This window comes from Halyomorpha halys, unplaced genomic scaffold (assembly GCF_000696795.3).
Source record: "Halyomorpha halys isolate HHAL.00 unplaced genomic scaffold, Hhal_1.1 Scaffold71.1, whole genome shotgun sequence".
NCBI lineage: Eukaryota > Metazoa > Arthropoda > Insecta > Hemiptera > Pentatomidae > Halyomorpha > Halyomorpha halys.
This window is the reverse complement of record NW_027107476.1, coordinates 1,858,338-1,884,015: the sequence shown is the minus strand read 5'-3', so window position 1 is coordinate 1,884,015 and position 25,678 is coordinate 1,858,338. Positions and strand designations below refer to the sequence as shown.

Sequence of the window (25,678 nt, the reverse complement as noted above, 5' to 3'; positions counted from 1 at the left end):
GTGTTTCTTGACAGCTAATAATTAATATTAAAAGTTAAAATAATATAGTCACCTTATATAATCCGCATACGAACTTTGTGTTCGGCATGATTTATTTAAAATGATAAAGTAATGGTTTTCAATTATTTTTGTTTTCTTTTCACTAACATTTAATTTTTTAATTGATTCTTGAACTTGATACCAAATTAATTGCATCATAAAATAGACTCAACATATCGTATAACATAGGTTTTAGCAAACTTCGATAAATGTTTTACAAGAAAATAACAATAGATATTTTTATTAAGGAGAATTTTAACTTCATTTTCAAAACTCACCACATCGAAAGTTATTTCATCTTGAACTTAAGAGAAGTAAAAACCAACTCACCTGGAACATATAAAAATAAAAATTGTATTAGATAATATACTTCACTTTTATAAGTTGTTAAGAAACATATTATTTAATCATACTATCGTTTAGTAATAAAAATTTAAAAATAAAATAAGTAGGAAAATTTTTATCATGTACTCAATAAATTCAGTTTTACGTGATAGAGTATCACAAATAACTCAAGATTATTATAATATAAAAGATAAAATCAAACATTTTTTTATACTAAACTTTTTTAAATAATACTAAAAAGGTTCCTAGAAACTTGTCAAGATAAAATTGACCACTTTATTTATAGTTCCTAAATTTTATCTCACAATTTATTTTATAATGTTTGGTCAGTAAAATTGCTATGACATCTTACAAGTAAGAATAGGAGGAGAAAACTTAAATTCCTTAACAGTTTTGACTGGATGTTTAAACTTATCAGAGGTTAGGTGAACATTCCCTAAAATGTGATCTTATTATAAAAATATTAGGACTTCTGGAAAGCTCTACCCGTTTTATAATAAACCAAATTAATAATTTTTTCATACCTTGAATAAACTTTGTTGAATAATCTAACTTTTTACGACTTCTTACCAGGGCGATGGCTATTATATTTCATTTTTTTAAAATCCCTGATCCCTAGATGCGAAATTGAAGCAGTGCTTGTCTGATATCTTCTTGGTTCTTTAATTTTTTTGAACAGAAAAAAGTGATAGTCGAAGGGTGTTATTGGTTTGGGTTGTATGTAGGATGCGATATAATATCCTATCCCAGCTCTGAGAATTTCTGAACATTCCCATAAAGCAATATGTAGGCAGGCATTATCATGAAGCAGTATTCGTCTATTAAACATAGCCGGACTAGTGAAGAAATGAAGTGCTGTTTTTAAATAATCCAATTGCTAATATTGGAACAATACGGAACAAGCCTTTGCGCAATCTCCGATGTTTTCAAAAAAAGGATTTTGCTCTAACAAGATCTTGATAGTATCTTTTTTTTGAATTATAAATAACAGACAGACCGTTTTGGCAGACATAATATTTGCAAAAATTAATCTCACTAAATGGCGTTTATTAGCAATTTTGAGTTTTAATATAAATTTAATTATAGCAGTTTGAAGTAGGTTTTAAAACTTCCAATTTTCCTATTATCTGAGTTTTCAAAATTTTTTTTTAATGTTTATTTATTGCTATTTACAACTGTACATTATAATACATTTAGTAAATCTGATCTAAGTTAAATTGGAGTGTTACAGGCGTGTAGAGAAACTACCCATTGGTAGCACTCTAATGGCATTTTACATTAGCTGGTCTCCTGGCCATCTTCTTTTCAGGCGCCTCGGAGGATTGTCAGGAATGGAAGAGGATGTAAGATTAGAAACTAGGGGGTTTGAGTGGTTAGAGTTTATAATGGAAGGAGTGATATCTGGTTCGGGCTAGATCGGTTACATAGGGAACATTAAGGTCTTTATGTATGATTTTATTTGTGACAAAGTAAGTTCAAATTATTAAGAAGGACAATAATCCTACCTCGACGTCCCTTCGTTGTTTTATAAATTTAGTGGTATTACTATTACCAACAAGTAATTGGAATTTCTGAGGATTATGCTCCTCCTAATTTTCTGCGAGAGCACTCAGGGTGTCAGTTTGTTGTAAACCGAAAACAAACTAAACTGTAATAAAAACATAAATAGTTATTTTTTTTTACAAGGAGAATTTTTTCTAACCGTTCTTGTAGCATCGACCTAGTTTTGAACGCTCCAACGAGAACGGTCCATTTTTCTAAAAAGAAATTCGCCAGATTTAACATTCTGAAAGAGTTATTATTCGGTGGGCGCTCGCGAACAATAAGACCAAAGGGGGTACTCTCGGTTGCTAAAAGGTATCGCCCGTTTGTGACACACGACTACTTGAATGTGTGGCACCCCCCAGTGCCAGTGTGGAATCCGTCGCTATAGCAACGCCCTCTAGCTTGCCTCCCACAGGAGTTCGGAACCGTCTTCAGGCTTGATTTTAGCAGATTTTTGCGGAGTAGGGTTCATTTTACAACTAAAAGATGTAATGGATGAAAGCGGTATTTCCATTAATAAAAATGTCTTGATAATAATTTAATAGAAAATTAAAATAAAATATTTCTTGTCTAGACTGAATACAAATAGCATTTTAAAAATATTATACAGTCGAACCTTGTCAAGAAGATATAGGATTTTTGATATAAAACCTATCATTATAACAGAAGATTTTTGTATTTTATACTAATGCAACACAATTTATAAATGTATTTTAATTTTTATTTATTAATTAATATTTACAACTGTATAAAAAAAAAAAAAAATACAATATGCAAATGTGTGATAAATGTTTCAAAATATACGATAATCTTGGGAGGCAACCACTCATATATTTCAAACATGGCTTTAAATTAGAAGATCTCGTGACCATCTTGTTTTTATATGCCTCGGAGGATTATCAAGGATTGTTAAGGATGAAAGATTAAGAACTAATGGGTTTGGGTGGGTAAGGATTTTGGAATGAATAGTAATAGTAGTTGGAATGGTATATCTATTTCGGGCCAAATCTTCAACAAATGGGATGTTGAGGTCTTTATGTACTTCTCTGTCTTTACATATCTTTACTTAGATGTAAGAAATGTCATCAAGGATCTTACGGAGGATTTTGAATTATAAGGATTGGTTACGGGAGGAATTTGATGGTTTGGTGAAGTGCTAAAGCTCAATTCCTCCAATGACTATGCTAAAATAGGTCTGATTATCATAGTATATAAGTTTTTTTTAGTGAATAGGAAATTTATAGCGTTTATCAAGTAGAATCTACGAGCAGTTTCTTGTCGTTTCAGTCTAGTAAGGGGATTCCAATCATCCAAGGATTGCTGACAATTGATAGAATGCGTACTTTTATTGCAATACGTCATTAATTTACTGTTTTTTTTATTTTATACCAATATTCGTATCAAAACAAAAACTACACTATTTTTATTTGCCTATCCACTTTGAGAAAAAATTAATTTAATTTCAAATATGTCTGTGAACAGCGATTTCCTTATTATTCACGTGACTCTTAATTATTTAAATAAAGTAAATTAAACCATAGATCAAAGAAAGCTATTTTAAAAATTCGGCATTTAAATCCCTATCTAACAAAATTCAGAAATGAAAGTGGGAATTAAACCGAAAAATACTTAAAAATTTTTAATTCATTATTTTATATATATATTTTTTTCTTTTCAGAAAATACTATCTACATGTTGAAAGAATACATTTACTAAATAAATGATTAATTGTTTATAGATGGTAATACATTTATTTGAATTAATTACTTCAAATATCCATGATGTTTTTAAGTTAGTTACATATTTCAATGCTTCGTTCAAATAATAGAGTATTATTCATAATTTTTTTTTTTTATTATATCTAATATTTATACTTATAGATTATTTTACGTCTGAGTTATTTGTGGTTGAAATCGCAATAAAAACCAAGCGCTGCAAAACCAGTGTAAGCTACATATTAAATAATTTATTAGACTTTTTTGACATAAGCAGCTACAGTTTATCATTAAAGTTGATATCCTAAACCGTGCCATCACAGCTTGTGGTCAGTCATACTATACTTAGTCCACTGTACAAGGCAATGAATGAGACCATGAAAAAATGTAGATCGTGGGATGGAAACTCAACTGCTTGGACAACATTCAATGTGTAATATTTATTATAGCTAGGAAAATTTTATTAAATTTATTAAAGCTAGGGAATACGACCCACGAGTCGTGCGTACATGCATTTAAATTGAATTCAGCTTTTATCCAATTTTATATAAATACATTTTCATACATCGAATATAGTTATGATTATATTACTGTTATTATTAATATTACTTTTAGGTGAAATGGCTTTCGTAATTTAGTACCTAATTGCGAGCATACATTTATACTTTAAAAGTAATTATGTGATAGAGTACTAAACTGAAATTCATTTGCACCAATAAATTTTGCTGTTAAAATTAATAGATAAATATGGATGGTTTACTATAAAAGGGTAGATTCAACAAATCCGGTATTTTCGCCTTTCTATTAGAATAATCATTGATACTAATTACATTATGGGAATTATTTATAAATTTATAACAAATTTTCAAACATATAAACTTATTATAGATTCATCATTTAAAAAGAATATTCCAGGGCAGGTAAATTACAAAATATTTTATTTTACAAAAAAAAAAAAAATGAACCTTTCAGGAATGGGACAACACCCTAAAAATTTAAATAAACGCCAAATTTGTCTGCGATTGGTCCTAGAATTTAGTATATACATAACTTATAACCCCAATTTGTTATATTATTCTAAAACGTTTTCCGATTTATTGCGACACTATTGGTGATATATATTCAAATCAAATTTGTATAGCAAATAGAAAACCAGCATGGTAGCCAGTATAAGCGCAGATGTCATCAGCTCAACTAAGGAATGTCGCCTAGATGTGAACGTCCCCGCGAGAACCGGTCTTATTAAATAATGTATCAACTGGATTATTAGTTTATTTTTTTTCTTTTCCACAAAAGAAATATTTATTAACATGCCAGACTACATTAAGAGGTTCACTACACTAACTGATTTTCACGTAGAGGATTTATCCACCTTTAAAGCTCATATCTTTGCTACGAGTTAAGTCCAGGAAAATTTATAGGCTATTGGTGCCTTGAGACGACCTAAAACCATTAACTCCATTGAATAGATGTTCCCCATGATATGATACACTATTCTGTAATTAACAGGTAATAATGACTGACTATCATATCTATTAGTCTTCTTGAAGGAACTGCCCATTAACAAACCATATGGTTTCTTTATCCTCTCTCGATGCGCATTCTTCTAGGATATTTCTACAAGGGCGGTCTGAGGATTCCATTCTGTTCGTCTTTCTTTTTTTTTTTTTTTATCCTTTTACTTCCCTCCGAGTAGGAAAAAAGAAGGAAGGTTTCATAATAGGGCTAATAACATAATATATCAAAAGGTTGGGTATTAGTAGTGACAAAAAAGGCATTCAGCCTGCTAGGGGATGACTTCTGAATAGGAGGAGGACAAGACCATAGATTTATTACTATCAAGGTATCCAGGATCCAGGTCTCTCTACCTTTCTCAGGGTATCTATCTCTAATCAGGGTTATTAATATTATGTCACAGTCAGGATTAGTATTGCCGTGTCTAACGGCAGATGTGTAGAGATTGCAGAGTAAGAAGGATTAGATGAAAATTGAGATTTTTTTATTTTTGCAATACCTAAAACCATCTATTTACACGGGTAAATAATATTTAACAACTTGAGTAAATAAGGATATTCCTGAGAAAATTAATATTATGTCAATACCTGTCAGATACTTTTTTATTTATTTACTTCAAGTCTGGTTACTTGACAATATTCCCTAATGATCGAGTTTATATTTCTTAAAATAACTTTTTAAAAAAATAATAACAAGTATAGTCTAATGGTGAGTGAAAAAGAGGACCCAACCTGAATGCCTGCAAAAAATAAAGGGCCTAGCCTACTGTCACTTTTCCACAGTACTGAAATTTGTATTTTAAGTTTAAATTTACAATTTTTAGTTTATTTAGTTCTACATTTTAGTTAATTTTTTAAATATTGCAGTTCCATCCAAAAAAATCGTATATATACAATTTTAAAAACAGCAAAATAATGATTTAAAATTTTACTATTTGTTTTTATTAAAATATCAATTTATTAATTACTTTATGCCATGATTTATAAAGGCAAGATCGCACCAATGCTAACTAAATACTGCACACCTCACGTCATCAGAACGAGACTAACCAAATGAAGACTGAACATTCCACTATATAAACTCAAGATTAAACTGTTTTATGTAAATCGAAGTGCTCCGTTAAAAACAAAAATTATCAACAAAATTTCATAAAAAGATTTTTAGCATCTATCCGACAGGTGCAAGCAATGAATTAGTCCTTAATCCTTATCGAAGGCTCTCATAAACCAAAACTACGTTATTTTAAAATAATATGTTAATTAAATCAAATCAGAGATTTTTTATCCCTGAAAATTTTTAAGATATATTAGTTACAACGATTTTGGAGGGAGTCGTTTAATAGAAATGATAGTTTTAAAAAATAAGTAATTAATAACCAGTTCCTCCAATTAAGAGAGTAATTACTGATAAAAGAATTGAATTCGTTGGCTAGGCAATTGTATGAGAAATAATACAATACGTACAGAAAGTATATAATTGATGAGGAAAAACTCAAGTTGTAATGTTTTGATAATAAGAAATAACCGATCTTAAAATGAGCCAAATCAGTAGAATTTTAAGAATGCATTCGATCCTTCCAACAGATTTTGTATAATAAAATACTTTCCCTGTGAGATACCTCGTTAGCACTGAATAAAGGATTTCTACGGAGAATGTAGCCTCCTAGCCAAAACCCTTATCGACCAAGGAAGACTAAAATCGGATGGTTGTGCTGACCAGGCGATCCCTAATGGTACGGTTCGGTTCAACCGATCCCTTAAGGATTCTCTGACCTAAAAATGTTGCTATGTCTGTTCAGCTGTAGCGAGGGAATTCTCTCGGTTAAGGGGTCGGTTCAAATGTGGTCTTTTCAATTGAAAAGATAAATATAGCTGGGACATAAAAAATAAAAATTAATTTTTCAGGACAATATGTAAAAATTTTATTATTTTCACAAGTACAGGAACAGAAAAGTGACAAATTTTTTTTCAATTTATACACCGAAGTAATTCATCACATTTGAACTCATTGAAAATTAACACAAGTTGCTTTTGTATAGAAGTAATATTAATAGAAGAGTTCATTCGTAACTGACAAGAAATATAAAATAAAATCAATAAATTAACAAATAAAATTAAAATTGAAGTTAAAATAAAGAAAAATAAATATATTAAATGCAAGTAGAATTCATAGAATAATTATACTCAGTTTGGAAAGCTCAATCTGAACAAACAATAAAGAGTAGTTTAAAATTGTCTTTTTCATTAAAAGAGATCGTTGACAACGGTCTTAATCGATATATTAAAAACTATTGGACAGTTGTTATGCACTAAACAAGTTTTTATGATTTAAATTAAGAAAATAACTGGCGGGTTTGGTGTAAATTCCGACCACATTACTACAATGAATAATTGTTCAATAGAGGTACTTTCGTATTAAGTACCGAACCCAATATGGCCAGTAGTACTAGTATTTTTCATTTAAATTTTTTTTTCTTTCGCAATTATACAATTACAACAGATTATAAAGCTACAATTTACAACAGTTAAACAATAAATATCAGAAATATAAGACGTTATCGTGGGGAATCCCGAACTGCTACGGCGCAATATTTGCTCTTACAGAAAGGTTTCTTATCTTTATATACATACTAAGTTCCTGCAAAAAAAGATCAGTCCTCAGGTTCAGGCGGAAGGTATAGCTAAGCAAAGATTCGCATGAATATGTAAGTTAACACATATAATTAGTTGAAAGTTGAAAAATAATTATTTAAATCAACAACACATATAATAATAATAATTAATAAATGTAATTATTAACTGTTAATAAATAATTCAAACAAAGACCATTAGTACATAATTTGTACCAGTTAATAACAGTGAAGGACCAGCCTAGTCATTGTCCTTTTCCATTACTACCTGTTCAGAACCAGGGTTCTAAACCTTCCACTTTCCACAACGTGTATTTAGTCGTAAAGCCTTGGTCTTATTGTTGAGGTTCTACCTCACAGGTGTACCGCCATTTAGGCAATGTTGGAATAATGTAACAAGAAAAAACACTTCAAATTATCCATTGTTCCTATACTAATGCAGGAAAATTGAGTTGTTAAATTTTGATTGAAATAAAAATATTTGAATTAAATATTTTCTTTCTTTAGACATAAATGTAATGTTTCCATAATATTTTATATTTGTGGTCTATATTCAAAACTGAACGAAGCATAGGCTATGAAATCTGCACTCACCATCATGAACCAAAATGGCGGATGGCAATGTTGAGTTTCAAGGATGAGCTTGGAGTGACGTTATTTTGAAACATAAACTCCAAAATTTATAGAAAAGTTAATTATTTTTTCTTTGTCCATTGTAAAAGTTTTTTATTGAAATTAATAAAAAAAAAATGGCAAAAATAAAATTATCATGAACTTGATAGTTAATTATATGAACAATAAGAGCTGATTTAATTAAGCAAACTTGTGTACTATTGTGGTCTGCTTAGGAAGAACGTAGTATTGTCAAATAGCCATTTTCTGTATTTTTGCACCATTTTAATCAATAAAACTTGTTATTTGTTTTAAAATTGTAAAAAAATTGAATAATCATTTGAACTAGAATTTATTAAAATATAGTATATTTGGTCAGAGCAAATGGTTTAGTTGCAGTAACTTACCTGTAACTGTTTAGTAAAAGTGCAGTAACACATCACTTACTGCATATTCACTAAGTAAATACCAGTTAGGTACTACGTTTGTACACTGAAAGTGATTTAAATCAGTAGTAAGTGTAGTACCATTTAACCGAACAGTGTTGTATAGAAGTCAATGGATACATGTAACAGTTATTTATAATATAACTGAATACAAAAATAGAATGGGTAAACTGATTATACACTGAGTATTTAAAATTTTCAACCTAGAAAATTGTAAAACACGATTTTTTTTTACTAATTTTTTTCTTCTCTTTTTATTTATTAATTAAAAATACAAAACAAGTTTTTTTATTACTATTATAAAATAAATTATCGACGCATTTTATTTAATCTAAATATTTCAGAAAAAAAATAATAATTGTGGTGATAAAAAAAATATTTGTAATTCAATGAATTATCTAATTCATAGTAAAGGCAGGTAAATAAACATATAAAGGATTTATCTCCAAAACATACTCAGATGAGATACGTTTCTCTCGAAGAGGGTATTAATGAATTATTATGAAATTAATCGTAGTTTGTAACGCAGTCATATGTAAAGGAAAGAGTAAATTTATAAAATTAAAATATAAAATAGGGAAAAATGTAATGAGACGAAATAAATTATACAAAAAAAGGAATTTTAGTTCTAAATCATTATATGAATCAATAGATTTTTAAAAAAAATAGAAAATAGCACAAAGAAAGGAGAAAATATTTAAAGACAGAAATTTAAATTTATTATTTTTTCCCCTCTCTAAGTTGTTTATTTAAAATGTTTATTAAAAAAAAAAATTATAGTTTAGAAAAATAAACTACAGCTGCTGGTAATTTTGTTAGTTGATAACAACACCAATATAAAAATAAAATTTGATTTATAAAACTTGAGTCCAACCTCATCCATGCCAAGATATTAGTAATGTTTGAAAGTCTAAAATTGTATTTTTACCGAGTAATTACAACTGGCATTTATACAGTTTTATGATTTTAATTACAACCCTATTTAAATTGCTTCCATTCTCCACGGCAATATTCCTTAAGACAAATAACCATGACCTTCATGGAAGGATTAACGAAGCTATAATAAACTAAGTAAGCCTAGTATTACTCGGGATTACAGTTATTAGGCGATAACCTCAGATTATAGTGCTAATTGGAATCTAAATTTGAAGTAATAATTTTTATTTTAGGTTATTTACGTTAGAATTAATTAAATGACAGAGGTAGCCTTGGGGCTTAGAGCTGTTACTTTTTCAATCTGAACTTTAAAATAAATACCAAGGCCTTTGGTCAGAGGGTACGGTACATAATACATGAGACACTTGACTCTAAAGCTGTCACTTAAGTTGGAAAATAAGGCACTTTTAATACCTCCCAGTTAGGTTATTAACCGACCACTGCAGAACCAATTTTCTTTTATAAACTGTTTAAAATATAGTTTTAAATTGTAAAATATTAAAAATATGTAAAATATATGGTCTAGTTTTTATATTTACAGTAAACAATACATCTCATACTCCTACTTATTACAAAATTACATTATTTAAATGCAGGGAGGAGGGGAAGGCAAATTATCAAACCAATAGACTCTTAAGGAAATTAATAATAATTCCGGTGACATTATTTTCCACACATCTTAAGCGTAAAGATATAAAAAAATATTTCTAGATAAGACCAATTTCTGTTGTTCTAGCTCAAATTGTTGAAATTATCCTTATCAAAAGGCATGCTTTACTTAATCTCTCTTATAAAATAGAATAAATTTGGACAATGAACTAGAAGAGAGTATTACAACAGACTTATCTCAGAGGAGAATAAGAGAAAAAGGCTGGTTAGAATGGAGCAATTTATGAAGATTGGACGGCGCCACCAGATTTTAGGGCTGCCTCTCTCGGTACCACTAACCTCTGAAGAGTACTTCGCCCTATGTACCCTTTCTTCCCCTTCATTTACTAGCAAACTCAACCCTTTAAGGCCAGAGGGGCAGTTTTTTAATAGATGTATGATGTAGGTACGTTAGATAACTATGTATAAATAGTAACGCCTAATTTTTAATGATGATTAAAAATAGCGAAACAATAACAGGTAAGTAGTATAGAATTCGTAGGATAATGAGTAAAATAGATTAGCGTTATACAATATATCGATAATGTATAAAATATATCGATATAAACGATACAAAAAAGTCTAAGTGAATCGATGTCGAGTACTTAATATATTCATCATAATAATTATATGATAAATAAATAAGAAAAAGTTAACATCAATTTCCAGGGCATATGGACTTCCGGCTCAGTGGTCAACAAATATTTAACACTAGTTAAATTATAAAGGGATAAATATATGGCCAATCGGATTGACAGTAAAACCAAAAATGGACGAGCAGATTGTAATGCTATGGATTAAAGATAAAATTCTGAAGTCCATGAATGTCCACCAACTCGCTCCCTTCCCCCCCCCCCCAATTTTTTGAGTACTTCACTTCAAATTTTGTATAATCAAATTTCAGAATGTTGTCTCAACCTTACAATTTGAACGCCCATTTTTGGTTCTACTGTCCTTCTGATTAATTGCCAACCTGATTACTGTGAATCGGATAGTCAATGCGATCACATGACCCTTAGCCCTTTTATGTTATGATAACAGGCATCGAGTCTCTTAATGGATCTTCGAAAAACCTTATCGACATGTGAACGATTCGTTTAGCCAGTCTGTATCGATTTATTTAGTTCATTCATTATAATTAATCGATTGGTACTTTCACATAGTAATATATAGTTGTATTTTCTTTCAACAATTTTCTCAATATAAGATATAATTATTTATATTTATATACTGTTCTCTTAATTGTACAACAAAAAATGGTTGAAATAGATTAGTATATGACATATAATGAAAAAAATTTGAATACAATTATAAATATAGAAATAATCAAACGGCGCTTATTCATCTCTATTCCGTCGGTCTGCTGGTGTACCTCAGGGTAATATCCTTGGTCCTATCCTTTATACAGTTTTTACAGCTGACATCCCAACCCATCCTAACACTATCCTCACCACGTATGCCGATGACACATGTCTATTGTCAGTGAACATTCTTACATTGTATCCCAAACCCTCCAATCCCACTTCACCACCCTTGAAGAATGGTACAAAAACTGGAGGATTAAAATTAATTTCAATAAATCCCACCAAATCACATTTACCCTTCGTCGTAAACCCGTGACCTCTTGCCCAACCGTATCCATTAATAATACCCCACTTATTCCTGTCGAACAGATCCGTTACTTAGGACTACATCTCGACAAAAGACTGACATGGAATCCTCATAAAAGACTGAAAAGACAAGAAACTGCTCGTCGAGCTTTGGGGCTCCACTAAACCATCAAATTCCTCCCGAATCCAATCCTTACAGTCCAAAATCCTTCGTAAAATCCTTAATGCTCCTTACTTTGTCACAAATCAAGTCATCCATCAGGACCTCAATGTTCCATATGTTGCCGATTTATCCAGAACCAGATATCATTCCTTCCATGATAAACTTCTCAACCACCCAAATTACTTGTTTCTAACCTGGCTTCTCCTTCATTTCCTAATAATCCCCCTAGGCCTCTGAAAAGAATATGGCCTCGAGTTCTTCTCCTCTAGAAATGTTATTGGAGTTCTATCAGTGAGTAGATTCTCCACATGTTTGTATCATGTCACTATGTCACCTACAGCAAATTTACTTGTTGTATATATGTGTATACAGTTGTAAATAACAATAAATAAATTATTAAAAAAATAATCAAAACACCGATATCCATCACGCCAGACATTGTGTGACAGTGACAGTAAATAATTTAAATTCACACCATTGGAGTTGCTACAACTTCAATCAATGTAACTATCACATAAACAGATTTTTACGTTGTTTCTGCGCCTTCAATTGTTAAAAATACTAAACCGGACTACGAGCAGATAGTCTCTAACAAGTTATTATATCTAACATAAAAATTTAAATATATGAATGGCTAGGTATATTTTGGTCACTTATACTCAGGATATTTATGTTCCTAAAACACAATATCTTCATCCTGACTAATATTACATAAATAATATAAGTAATGACCCGTTGGTCCATATATAACATTGATGTTCTAAAACAATTGAACTCGAGATCGTTTAGAACTATCGAACAATGGATCTAACTAGCCTGAGGCGAACCAAACAAAAAAAGAAAACGACTTAAGAAAAGGAAGTATATAAATACTAAAACAGATACTTAGGTTGTAAACGATACGACACAATAAGGCACGAGGGCTCAAAGAAAGAAAAAAAGCAAAGACAAGCATTAGTAGCGGACACAGTGAGGTGGCTTGAGAACCGCCCCGGGCTGCGGAAACCTCTAAATTATTCATGATCGCCGCTCAATCCCTAAGCTCCTCGCCATCACTAAATATAGTTAACTCGCCACAGCCTGCCTAATCTACATAATACCAAATACGGCCTATCGTTTCACACCTTATAGGTATATCAGGATGTCGTTACAGCAGCGGATCGAGTTACATGTCGGCCAAAGGAGAATCATGGCTCTCTTGATAATTTCATTAGGTCGAGGAGGGAAAATTCTTCTGGTTTGGACAGCTAATGAGATCACCTGCCTTTGGAATCTATGTCAATCATTTTTACAATAACGCTTATAATTATTAAATGATTTTATAGAATAAAACAGCCCCTTATGAAACTTCATATAACACGAAGTATTCCAATGTAACAAGAAGTAACATAACTGTACAAAACATTTTTCATCAGAACTTCTTTTTTTATATATCTTTATTGACTTTTACAACTGTACATAATAATACATCCAGTAAATCTGATGTTAGATCATAGTGGTATGATAAAGGCATGTAGAGAAACTACCCATTGGTAGCACCCTAACAACGTTTTACATTAGAAGGTCTCGCAGCCATCTTCTTTTTGGAGTTTGGGGAGTTGGGGAGTTTATAATGGAAGGATTGAGTTAACAAAAAAATATAGTTTAGTAAACCGATCTCACCATCCTTATGATAATATGAGATGTGATTTTTCATATCACACTTCTCTATTGTTACTGAACATTTTTCAAGTTCTGTTATCATCTTCGGAATTCACGATGAATTTTCCATGAAATGTAAATGTGTAAGAAAATATTACTTCGTTAGGCGATCATGTAATCATATAATTATGCATAATGTAAAAGTAAAAAAAAATAATTTCTGCTAATGCTCGTACCAATCTGAAATAATTAAATTTATATTTTGTATTGTTTCTTCTTTACTATAAATCCATATCAGAAGACTGTCAACCATGCACCACCTTTTACTTTTACATTATTATACTACAATAAAATGAATAACGTATTTATGGTTTTCAAAAGCATAGCTGATGTCGAGGGGGGAAGCACGGGTATATTTTGCAACCACATTCCCACCAAACGTGAGGGAAGAATTTGGTTCGGAGGTTCCCAGGCTCAGTGTAAATATTATTCCTATGACGACTTTGTTCATAAGTGTGTCGTTTTATTATCTCTCTGTGTGGGTAAATATATAGTGAAGTTCAGTATTATTGTTGATCGCACTAAAGAGAAGAAATTAGCAGCTCACACATTTCTGAGAGCATAAAAGCACTGGAGAGCTCGGATTAAATTTTTTACATTTGGTTTTCACTTTATTTTTTATTTTTTTTTTTTAATATTATCGTAAATATATTTCACTAACTGGTTAGTGTATCTCTACGTGTTTTTCTTGGTAAAGCATAAAATTGTAGAATAGTAAACAACAACATGACATATATATGAAAAAAAAAATTTCTTTTAATATCAATGGAACCACAAAGACAGTCGTAAAAAAAAATCTTAATCCATGTTTACTCTTAAAAATATGATAAAATATCAAACAACAACAAATATTTCATTCACACAAAACAAACCTCCAAGTTAATGATTTATTTTATTTCAATTAATAGACTATCGTCTTAGTCAATCGCTTACGGTTCGTGATTCTTATCGCGGTAAAGAAGTATTTTATGTTGGATAAAGGTTAAATAAAAATATGTCATTAATGAGTAACAATGAGTAAAATTGTAAAAAAGATAATAAAAAAAAACAAAAAAAAAAAACAGCCTTAATCAGCAAAGTGTTCTTCATATAATGAATAATAAAAGTAAAAAAATAAATAAATAGAAAAACAAGTTATTCAAAAGAATTCATTACACTTATTTCTCCTTCAAATAATCGATAAAATGTTTTTTCTTTGCTATATTTACAACAAACCAATTTTACTATTTATAATTAATGATTATAGGCTAGATTTACTCTATTAGTATATATATATATCTATATATATATATAGGAATGCATGACATAAAACAAAAAAAAACCTAAATTGGATGAGGAAATAATACAAGACTAATTAATACTTATTAATATTTATTGAGCAAATAAAGTAGCGAGGTTCCTTGACAACTGAGTTCACAAAGGCAGGGCAGTGGAGACATTTAAAATAACGGGAGTGGCCCAATTCGCACCCAATCGACACACCTGCATCGATGGAAACTTTCAAGGAAATATGATTATAGACCCGTGGTTCTGAATTCCTATTATAATATTTAGTATATTACACAAATCAGATCTTAATTAATGAAGAATATTTCGAGAAAATTAAATAATATGCATTATTTATATATAAGAAATGTGAATATGTTCAATGCTAGCATTTACATGTATGCATAAAACATGAGATCACTGCCACAAAGAGCGCATACAGTGTGAAGACGATCAAAACATATACAATAATAGCTGTAGAATTAACTAGTCTACAACATTCACATTTAATATTTTATCAACCGAGAGAAACTTCTAAATTAGATGAGTAAGTTAATATTTACATACATATTTTAATTTTAAATACAGCAGTTTATGTTAGGATGGCCGGATAGAACATTATATCAAAATTTTTTTTTCTCTGGTTAATTAATGTTCATATTTTGACACGTAAATTACGGGACATTCTCAGGATAAAAAACAGATTAATTTGTTTCTGTCTCCTAAAGCGTTTTTTTTTTTTTTCAGATAAATTAACTGTACTAAAGAAATTGAATTAAATTATGGTCAAAATATTATTATTAAATTATAGCAGTTTTATTAAATTAATTTAAATCTATATTTATTTATTAATTAATAATTTAATTTTAATTTATTAAATTAATTAAATATTAAATTTTATTATTGTATTATAGCAGTTATAATATTGGTTTACCGCTACGTTTCATACAAATACAAGACTTTCATTAGAGAATTTAAAAAAAATTGAGAAAAAAAATAGAGAAATATTAATTGTCTATACTTAGGACCATTTATTTTTATATAAATATAGCACACACCCAAATATACACCAACCATCATAAAACATTAATTAACATTTTGAATTCTAATCAATTTAAATAATTTAGTTCAGCTCTTTGGTATTTATACTTAGAAGTAGTATTTTTTTATTTGAGGGATTAGAATAACATTGGAGTAAGTCAAGTTAGGTTCTTGGGAAATAGTAAATTCATTTAAATGATATATGTATATTATATCCTCATTGTTTATGTACATTCTAAACATTTCAATGATATAGGTATAATATACCGGAAACAATTCAAGTAAATTAACAGATATTCACTTCTTCACATAAAACCTAACTTGAGATACTCCACTATCTTTTATTTTATTATTTTTATCATATCGAATAAAATAAAAGACATTTTAGTAATAGAAGCAACAAGGGATTCGTTTAATTTTTAAAACTGACACTGATTGCCAAGAGTTCCATGTCACAAGATTATTATTTATTCACAGCATCATCCGAAAAAATATTCCAGGAAAACAGGCAGAGAAAATTCACTTAGGTGAAATCTTAAAGGTACGGCTAAGCCGGTATTTCATGAATTATTTATTTTATACCCGCCAACTAGGGCTAAAGTTCTCCTTCAGTTCCAGGGGAAAACCAACTGCAGGGGATAACATAAAAATATATCTGATATTCAGAAAAATAAAGGGAATAATAATATCCAGTATCAATCTCTTATGATTAATCGTATTTATTTTTTAATTTATAAGCAATGTGCAAAACGAAATTGCTGAACATAAATCAATCATTACTTAATAGAATATGATATGGCAAACATTATCGATGGGACCTCAAAATTAATATTAACATTTTATTTATTAATTTTTCATAGCCATTTATTTTCTTTCGGGTAATTAAATTTTCCTGCATAATTGCATTTTAAGGTGGATTTTATATGATTTTATGAGATTGGATATACACTGTTCATGTTACAGGTATGCATAGTCTGGCATGTATTTCTTATTAATGATATGAGGTTATTTTTAATTATAAAAAACTTTAAACAACGCAACACCTTTTTGTGATTAATCTATAAATGAATAAGAACCTATTTCCTTGTTTAAGAATCTGAACAATTTAATTAATTTGAACTGCGTCATAGATTGTTCCATTTCATATTATAGCAGCAAGGACACATATTCTACAGCTTTGAAAAAAAATAAGATTTTTATCGAGGTAGTAAATTAAAAATAAGTAATAATTATTAGATGGACTCTTAAAAAAAATTTGAATTGAATTATTTTCCGAATAATGCTATTTCAAGACTCAATTTTTTAAAAACTCAACCCACAGTTGAAAAATATTTTAATTTCTATTGTCTTAGTTCCTAACTTACTATGCTATTATTTATCTACTTATTTTAATTTGAGTTAAACATATATTATTTTATCACTCTTATTACCCATATTTTTTTTTCAATCATTTTAGTGTTTATATATGTTTGAGTACTCATTGTTCTTGAGAATGGCGGATTTAATTATTTCAATAAAATCTTGAAAAAGATAATTAATAATAAAAAAAAATCTTCTAGAAAAAATATATGTTTTCAAAACTAAAACATTATTCATTGAAAAAAAAAAATTACTATACAGATTGCGTTCGTAATTGTATGTTTATAATTTGAGGGGAGGGGACAGAAGCTTTTAAAACCGCAGAATATCGCTTAGCAGACAAGATTTCAAGGATAAAGAAGCCGGAGGAAGAGGATAAGTCCCGTGACGTCAGGTACGCAGGTGCCCAAGAAGGGGCAGATGTTCAAGAAGGAGGCGACTGTTGCCAACACTTCCGCCGCATTGTAGATCCTAGGAGCTTCATTGTGCCTCTCTCCCTACGGCAAACACATGCTCTTCCAGGGTGGTTCGGCACGATTCGTAACATTGACACAACCAGGACGTTCCTGGAACTTGAAACTGCGGACGTTAAATAACCTCGAGAAAGTATCTGGTGTCTGTCGGTATTGGAGAATGAGAAAATCCCATAAGCTGATGGTACACGGTAATGAGATTCAAGTTACAAAGGGACAAGGCAAAAATCATTCCAGTGGATGTAGGGAGCATTTCAATACAACTGGTCAAGTTACAATGAATGCGCCAAAAGATACGTACCACATAGGTTGATAAAATTTCAGAGATAATTAATATTAGGTACATAGTATATTTAGTAAATAAAGGGGGGAGGCAGTTTTATCAGGGAACAAAAATTTAAAAAAATTTTGTAAGTCGCTATATCAAATTAAACTTTCTCAACTCTTAAAATGATTATGAAAAAATAAATAAACATATATTTTGCCCATTGGTAGAACAATCCAATATTGGTTGCCATATGAACCAAAGGGCAGTAACCATAGTGTTTTTTATTTTTTTTAATACCAGATCGGCCTGGTGGGCCTTACATGGTTGATATAACTTATATATATTTTTTAACAGTTGATTATGAGGGGGCATAGTCATACAAATGACACCCCTAACTATATAAAATGTTCTTATTAAAAGAAAAAAAAATAATAATAATAAATAGATAAGAATAATGCTTCTTAATAAAAGAGGAAAGTAAAATTAATAACAAAAAATAATGATATTGGTATACATAAATAAAACAAACCATTGTCTTATAATAGTAAAAAGAAACAAGTTAATTTGAAAAAGGGGAGAGAGAATAAAAGAGAGAAAAAAATAATAGTAACAAAAAAAATAAATAAATAAAATTAAAAAAATAATAATAATAAGTAAATAGAGGTAGTGTGACTATGAATTAATTTTATATTTATTAAAAATCTATAAAAGAATGTCTTGCAGCAGTCTGGGCTTCAGTCTTCGGGTTGAGGTTGGGTTTCCCAGGCTTGTAATTCACTGCTCCTTTAACTGTCGGCAACTGAGAATGGAACTTCATGAACCGTTTTTTTTATATAATCCTCTATTGACTCCATTTGTAATTCGCGATGCAATTGGCTATTTCTTATGAACCAAGGAGCATTAACTGCGATTCTTTGGACTTTATTTTGAAAAGATTGTAGTTTTTTCCTTTTCGTGAGGAATCCAGCTCCCCAGACTTCACAGCCGTACATCAGCAGTGGCCTGAGGATTGTTTTAAATATAAGAACAGTTGTTTCTGGCTTTAGTTTGGTATTTCTGTTTAGGATAGGATATAGCATTGCTAACCTTTCATAGGTTTGAGTTAGTTTGATGTTGATATGGCGATTAACCATAGTGTTAACGGATACAGTACTAGATATATTTTGGCAAACAATTTTACCACCGAAAGTGATGTTAAGTAATATGTATAGGCAGACTATAATAAATTCATGCAATACATAATATTCATAATACTTCTAATGTTAAATTGAATATTGAATGTGAAACGCCTCATTCCAGATAAATATAGCTAAATGAAAATCTTTGTATATTTCAAACCTGGAATATAAAATTTAACAATGTCGGGTTCACCTGGAGCCCATTTACCACATACCTAGGCTTGATAATGACCCGTACTAAATCCAATTCACGGAAAGCTTTTCGTCCTGCCGAACTAATGTAATTGTTGTGTAAACGAGGATAATTGGAAAATATGATAATGAAGAAATGAAACAGAAAAAAGTAAAAAGTAGCATAAATCTAACTGGACCAAGCAGAGTTATCAATGTTAATTTAAACACTAACGAAACGCTATATTTATCGTGACTGTGGCTTTAACATGGGATTCACTGTTACTGTAAAAAAGTATAGGTTCAAACTTGTCGAAATAATATCCCGATGTAATTAATATGCCTGTATATTTATTAATTGATATTAAATATTTAATATAATATAGATATTTTCGTAATATCGATTGCGTTTCACAATCTACATACACAGTAACTTTACAGGTCAAAGAGACCCATGGTAACTTCCCATCAGATCCAATTTTGTGCAATATCGCGCCACTTTTCACACCCAATCTGTGTACTTCTCCACTCTTCATCTGCTCATTGGTCGTCCTTTTCACCTTGTTTCTCCATTTTTGCATTCCCTGCCATCCACCGGGCACATTCAACAGGCATCCTGTGGATTCATAATTTCATCGCTTATAGTTTTTAGTTGTTCAGAGAAAATGCAACAATGGAATATTTACAAATTCCAGTGTTACCAACGCGTACTTTCAGGGTATCAGTAAACCTATACTCTCTAGGGAACATTACCATATATTAGGCCTTTTTTTCATCAATTTGAAGGCCCATTTCTGTTCCTTTTCAAACATACTCCTAATTTTCATTTTTAACTTCTTGTCTTTTAAGGCCTCTGGCACTGGCTATAAATTAGTATATTAGTTGTTTTCAAAGCCAGTTAATTTTACTGTTTCGTACCCACTACCTATGGAGTGAGTACCTTCACATTGCTAATAAACTATATATATTCTTTTTTTGTTTTATCTATATATTCTTTTACATATTTATGTTTATTAATTTTGTTTTCTCGTTAAAACATTAAAAAAGAAGTAAATGTGTTCGTAGTTCAGTTACTAATTATCACTTAATAAAAATATTCTGTTATGGATACTTATAAAAGTGAGCTACAATACGCCATATTACACATATTAAGGAATTGGATAATTTTAAATTTCCTAAATAAAAAGAATGTAGGAATAATTAGATTCTACCTCACCAGCTATGGGTTAATTTAATTTTTTTACTACGTTCCTAAAAAATTGTATTACTTAATAAACTTTTGTTGCAATAAAAATTAATCTCGGAGCTATCTCAGTCTGATTTTATTTATCCCACTTTTTCAAAAATATAAGGCCGTATAAGAATATTTACTGGTAGTGGATATATCTTATCCTGTAAGCACATCTAAGAAAGGTCTGAGCACAGACTCACTCATTTCGTTCCCTAAATACACCAACTAAAACAGATAAAAATACAGAAGTTAAGCTGTAAACAATTTTCTCCTTCAAGTAAAAGTAGTTCGAATGAAGTGCAATTTAGAAATGAGTGGAGAAAAAAATCGCGCACAACTCTTACGTCTTAATTAACCCAGCCGACGATAACAAATCACTTAGAACAAATTAAATCTAAACTATTCTCGAATATCGTGAGCAGGCTACTAAACCAACTGATTAGCGAAACTCATTTTTTAAGTTAGAAATTATAGGCCCGAATCACGCGAAGTTGATGACGTAACTAACAGGTAACTTGGGGGTTAAATTAATAAATTACAATTTTTACACGTTAATATTCTCGGTTGTTGGTTTTCTTTTTTAAGTGGGCCTAAAAAACCTACCCTTTAATATCCACAATATTCACGAAACATAAAATAAGGCATCAAGAATCGGTTTAAAAAAAAAAAAAACTGTTCAATTCATAAAATTAATGTAATTATCAATGACTAAAAGCTGTGTATCCATGTTTAACAATGTATTTTTATTCATACGATGTGAGATGTGCTGTTTTTGGACTGCATTTATGTGATTTTTGTTTCTGCTCTGATGATGTCTGAATTTGTGAAATGTTAACTGGCTGGTTAGTTAATTAATTATTTAATAACTATTTATTTAGTTAATTATATATTTAAGAGGTTTAAGATCTTATTTTTAAAAACTATCTTATCTTAATTTAATTTTAATTTTTAATTAATAATACACAGATAATTATTTTGTATACCATCATCAATCATCTGCAAAGAAATTGCTTAACTCATAAGTAATATCAAAAACTAATCACATAACTAGTGAAAATTAAGTTAGTTATTTGAGCCACCCTAAAGTTAAGTATTGGGTAAGGGTTCAATTCTCAAAGTTATATGGCATACAAGTCACCCAAAGGTTCACTTTCAAAAAGGATTTTCTCCTATCAATCAGTTTCAAGTAATCTTTTCCAGAATGAATTCTCCATTCGTTCGAACAAAACTATATCGCGATTGAGATAAGATTGGATAGAACTGGTGAATGGGATTGGAATGAGGACCAAGGCTTAGATGGGAAGATAGGTCCTGATCAAATATAGATAGCGCGGTGCAAATTTGAGGGGAGAAAAAGTCGTGAAACCTCTTTTGCAAAGTAGATAGTGGACTCCGGGTACCATGAGATGAATAAATAAAATTAACATCTGTAATTGATATTGATATATACTGCAAAAGTTTTATTAAAAACTGAAATTTTATTAATTCACATCTTAAAACGATGTGAAATTATTAAAACAAAGGTTCAATAATATCCAAAATTAATCTAAATATTGTATTGGGCCAAATTCAAAAATAATAATATTATATTTTGAACTTAATACGTTTTCTATTTGTTTTATAATAAATATGTAAATACAGAAAGGTAAAAATAAAGATCATCCGTTTGATAATTAGGAATCAATCGAGAAGTCAATTCTGGCCGAAATGAGACAAAGCTAAAATTAAATATATGAGATTTCAAATAATTATAAAATATTTTATTAAATTGATTCAAAAATAAATAATACTCACCACAGTAATATTTATTCAGGCAGTGACCAAACTCAAGGCATAAAGGAAAAGTTACTCACCTAAAACAAACATAATATATTAAAAATTTATATTAAACACTCCAAAGACTGATTCTAAAACTAATTCCATCTTTTAAATAATTTTTTAATCTATGATGAATTTAAAATAGCTATTAATGAGGGTAATACAAAACTGAGATTAAATGTTATAATTGGGTAAATTTTCAATTAAAATTTATAGATTTAGAGTCTCAAAATATAAGATTTATCGCTAACATAAAATATTAATTTTACTATTGTCAAAACTATGGAAATGTTAATTAGGACTAAGAAGTTATAATTCAAATTGTTGGAATAATAATTCAATCTTCCGTGGATCTATGGTGACTATTTCATTTCTTTGAGTTTTAAGTACTGGTGTTAGATGAAGAATCCTTAATGTTAATTAAAGACAGGGTTGAAATGGTACTTCGTAAATTTTTTCAATTAAAGATTTCATTCACTAACTTTTCGTCTGTAACGTTGACAAAATGAGAATAAAATTATTAAATCAACACTGTGAATTTTACTTTTTTTCTAAATTTTTGAAGGTTTCCATGGAATCTTATTAAAATTATAAATATGATCTACAATCATTGTTAAACTAATGATTGTTGATCATATATTGATTCGTAAGATATTCAGATGATATGAAAATTCTACAAAATAATGGTACCACCCATGTCCTTTTGTCAAAAATAGAATTGAACAATTAAAATAAAAACTGTTTGTCATTTCCCCCCAAAATTAACAATTTAAAATTGGTACATAGTAAAATAACACAATCGTCAACTCTTTTCATTTATTACAACCTTCAATGTCCCTCAAAATATTTTGTACAATTCTTCAAAAATGTAATAGTTGTTTTCTACCAACACCGCTTTTCTTAGCCAACAAAGTCACAGTTTCTAGGGAATTCTTATAAATAAAAGGAGCTTTAGTAAAACAAAAGTTTTGTTTTAGAAAGCTAAAAATTTTCTATTGTAAGACGTTCTTTACATTTTAAAATAATGGGACTTAATGATCAAAAAATTATTTAGTTAATCATAAATTGAGGAAAAAATGCATTTTGTCCAATTTCTGACAAAATTAATTTTTACACAGGAATTGAGAATTTTTTTGCGAGAAAATAAAAAATTGAACCTTGTTAGATCATAGGACTTCATGTTTAATAGAGCTTTGAGGTTTGTTGCTCACAGAAAAGTGAATTGATTTCGTTGGATGTGAGTTTTGTCTGCATACAAATTAATTTAGTTTGAAATCGACAAAATTCATTTTGAATTAGTCATCCACAATTTATAAAATATGAAATATCCATCACAATTAGTTGTTTCAGAAAATGATTGCGATGTAAAGAGAATAAATACCACATTTGTAACTTATTAAGTTGAAACTTATAACGTAGATTTTTTGATCGAGAGTGGGAATATCGAAATTAATTCCGTGGGTCCAATATGAAACAAACTCGAATTTATCCAGGCCGAATTCGAACTACAGTGCAGCTAACCTTTGTGATTGTGGAACAAATCAGAATTAATGCCTAAATTAAGAATTTTTATTACCAATAAATATTTTCAATCAAATCACCATGGAGTATAAAGATTTTTTTTGGATCGTTAATGCATTTATGTGATCTTGTTTTTAATCTTTTATTCATTAATCCTCATGATGTCTTGATTGATAAACTAGTTATTGAATGACATTTCAGAAACTTTTAAAGATTTTTCTTTATGTTCTTTTTAGGATATCTTATATTTATGTATTGTTAAGATTTATATATATATATATATATCTTAACAATCTTTTTCTGTCTAAAATTCGATTTATTTAATTAAAATGTATGACAATAATATAAATAAAACACGTGGCTCAAAGTTTAACTTCTAACTATCGTTTATATACGATCTTGTCTTTTTTAAATAGACAATTGAATTTACGCCCCCCACAGGTGGTGTAAGAAATGTCCTATTGGTTATCGCAGTCCCAATTAGGTGGCTCACCGAAGGGTGGTGCCATCTTCGATGTCGTTAGTTCTTCCAGCGATCCGGAACACTGGCGACAACCCACCGAGATCCGATCTAAACGCAGTTTATAGGCATTCATTTTGGCATCAAGAGAAATCGAAGAGGTCAAAACCATGATTCATCCTTCACAGTCGATTAGAGGTTTAAAACATTTGACTCCTGGTCGACGAGGAAACAATATTTTTTTTCTTCCAAGATGGATAAAAATTAAACAAATCAGTGGCTAACAATTTTTGGATTAATGAGATATTTAATAAAATATATTTCATGATAGGAGTTTAAGCTTGGTATAAATGAATTATTGAGGACGTAGAGAATTAATTTATTGCATGCATAATTAGGAATAGTATTGAGTGTGTGATGGATTTTAGTTTGGTAAATTAAGGCTTTGATTGAATCCAAAATATCTGTTACATTTTTTTTTTTTTTTTTTTGAACAAATCGAAGTGTCTGCTGCAATTGCAAAATGGATCCAGCACATCACAGGGAAATTTAGCATTTAAAATTTTGTAGCACAAAATAATTTCCCCGTTCTGCTCTAGAAATTTGAAACTCCCGTTATTAGTTCTCATATTACACAAGGGATGGAACTACCTGTTTCGCTGTTTATTACAATTTTTAATTTTCTTTATAAAGAAATGTAGTCTATCACTTAACATTATTTTATTTTATTTAAAATTTTAAATATCTTTATAAACGAAACTAATGTTACATAGCCCAGAAACTATCGTAATATATTGAAAAAAATTAGAAAATTAATAAAACAATTTTTTACTAAATAATTCAAAACACTATCCAAATTATAGTCTCAAAACTTTTATTGTTTTTACACGTCCAACGTTTCGGCCAATTCGGCCATCTTTAGGGACAATCTACTACAAAAATTTTCCATTATATGTGTGATCCTACAACCATTTCAAATATTTAACAT

At 29.7% G+C, this 25,678-nt stretch overlaps 2 protein-coding genes across 3 annotated transcripts in view; one reads left to right on the top strand and one right to left on the bottom strand.

Annotated features, from left to right (window-relative positions):
* LOC106692769 (glypican-6) overlaps nucleotides 1-25,678 on the bottom strand; it is a 228,241-nt gene that overhangs the window by 178,795 nt on the left and 23,768 nt on the right. The window lies entirely within an intron of this gene.
* LOC106692768 (uncharacterized) overlaps nucleotides 7,809-25,678 on the top strand; it is a gene marked incomplete at its 3' end in the record, with an annotated part of 123,865 nt that continues 105,995 nt past the window's right edge. Inside the window, 1 exon segment of one of the 2 annotated variants that reach the window (XM_067045821.1) lies at nucleotides 7,809-7,863. 2 annotated transcript variants of the gene reach the window in all.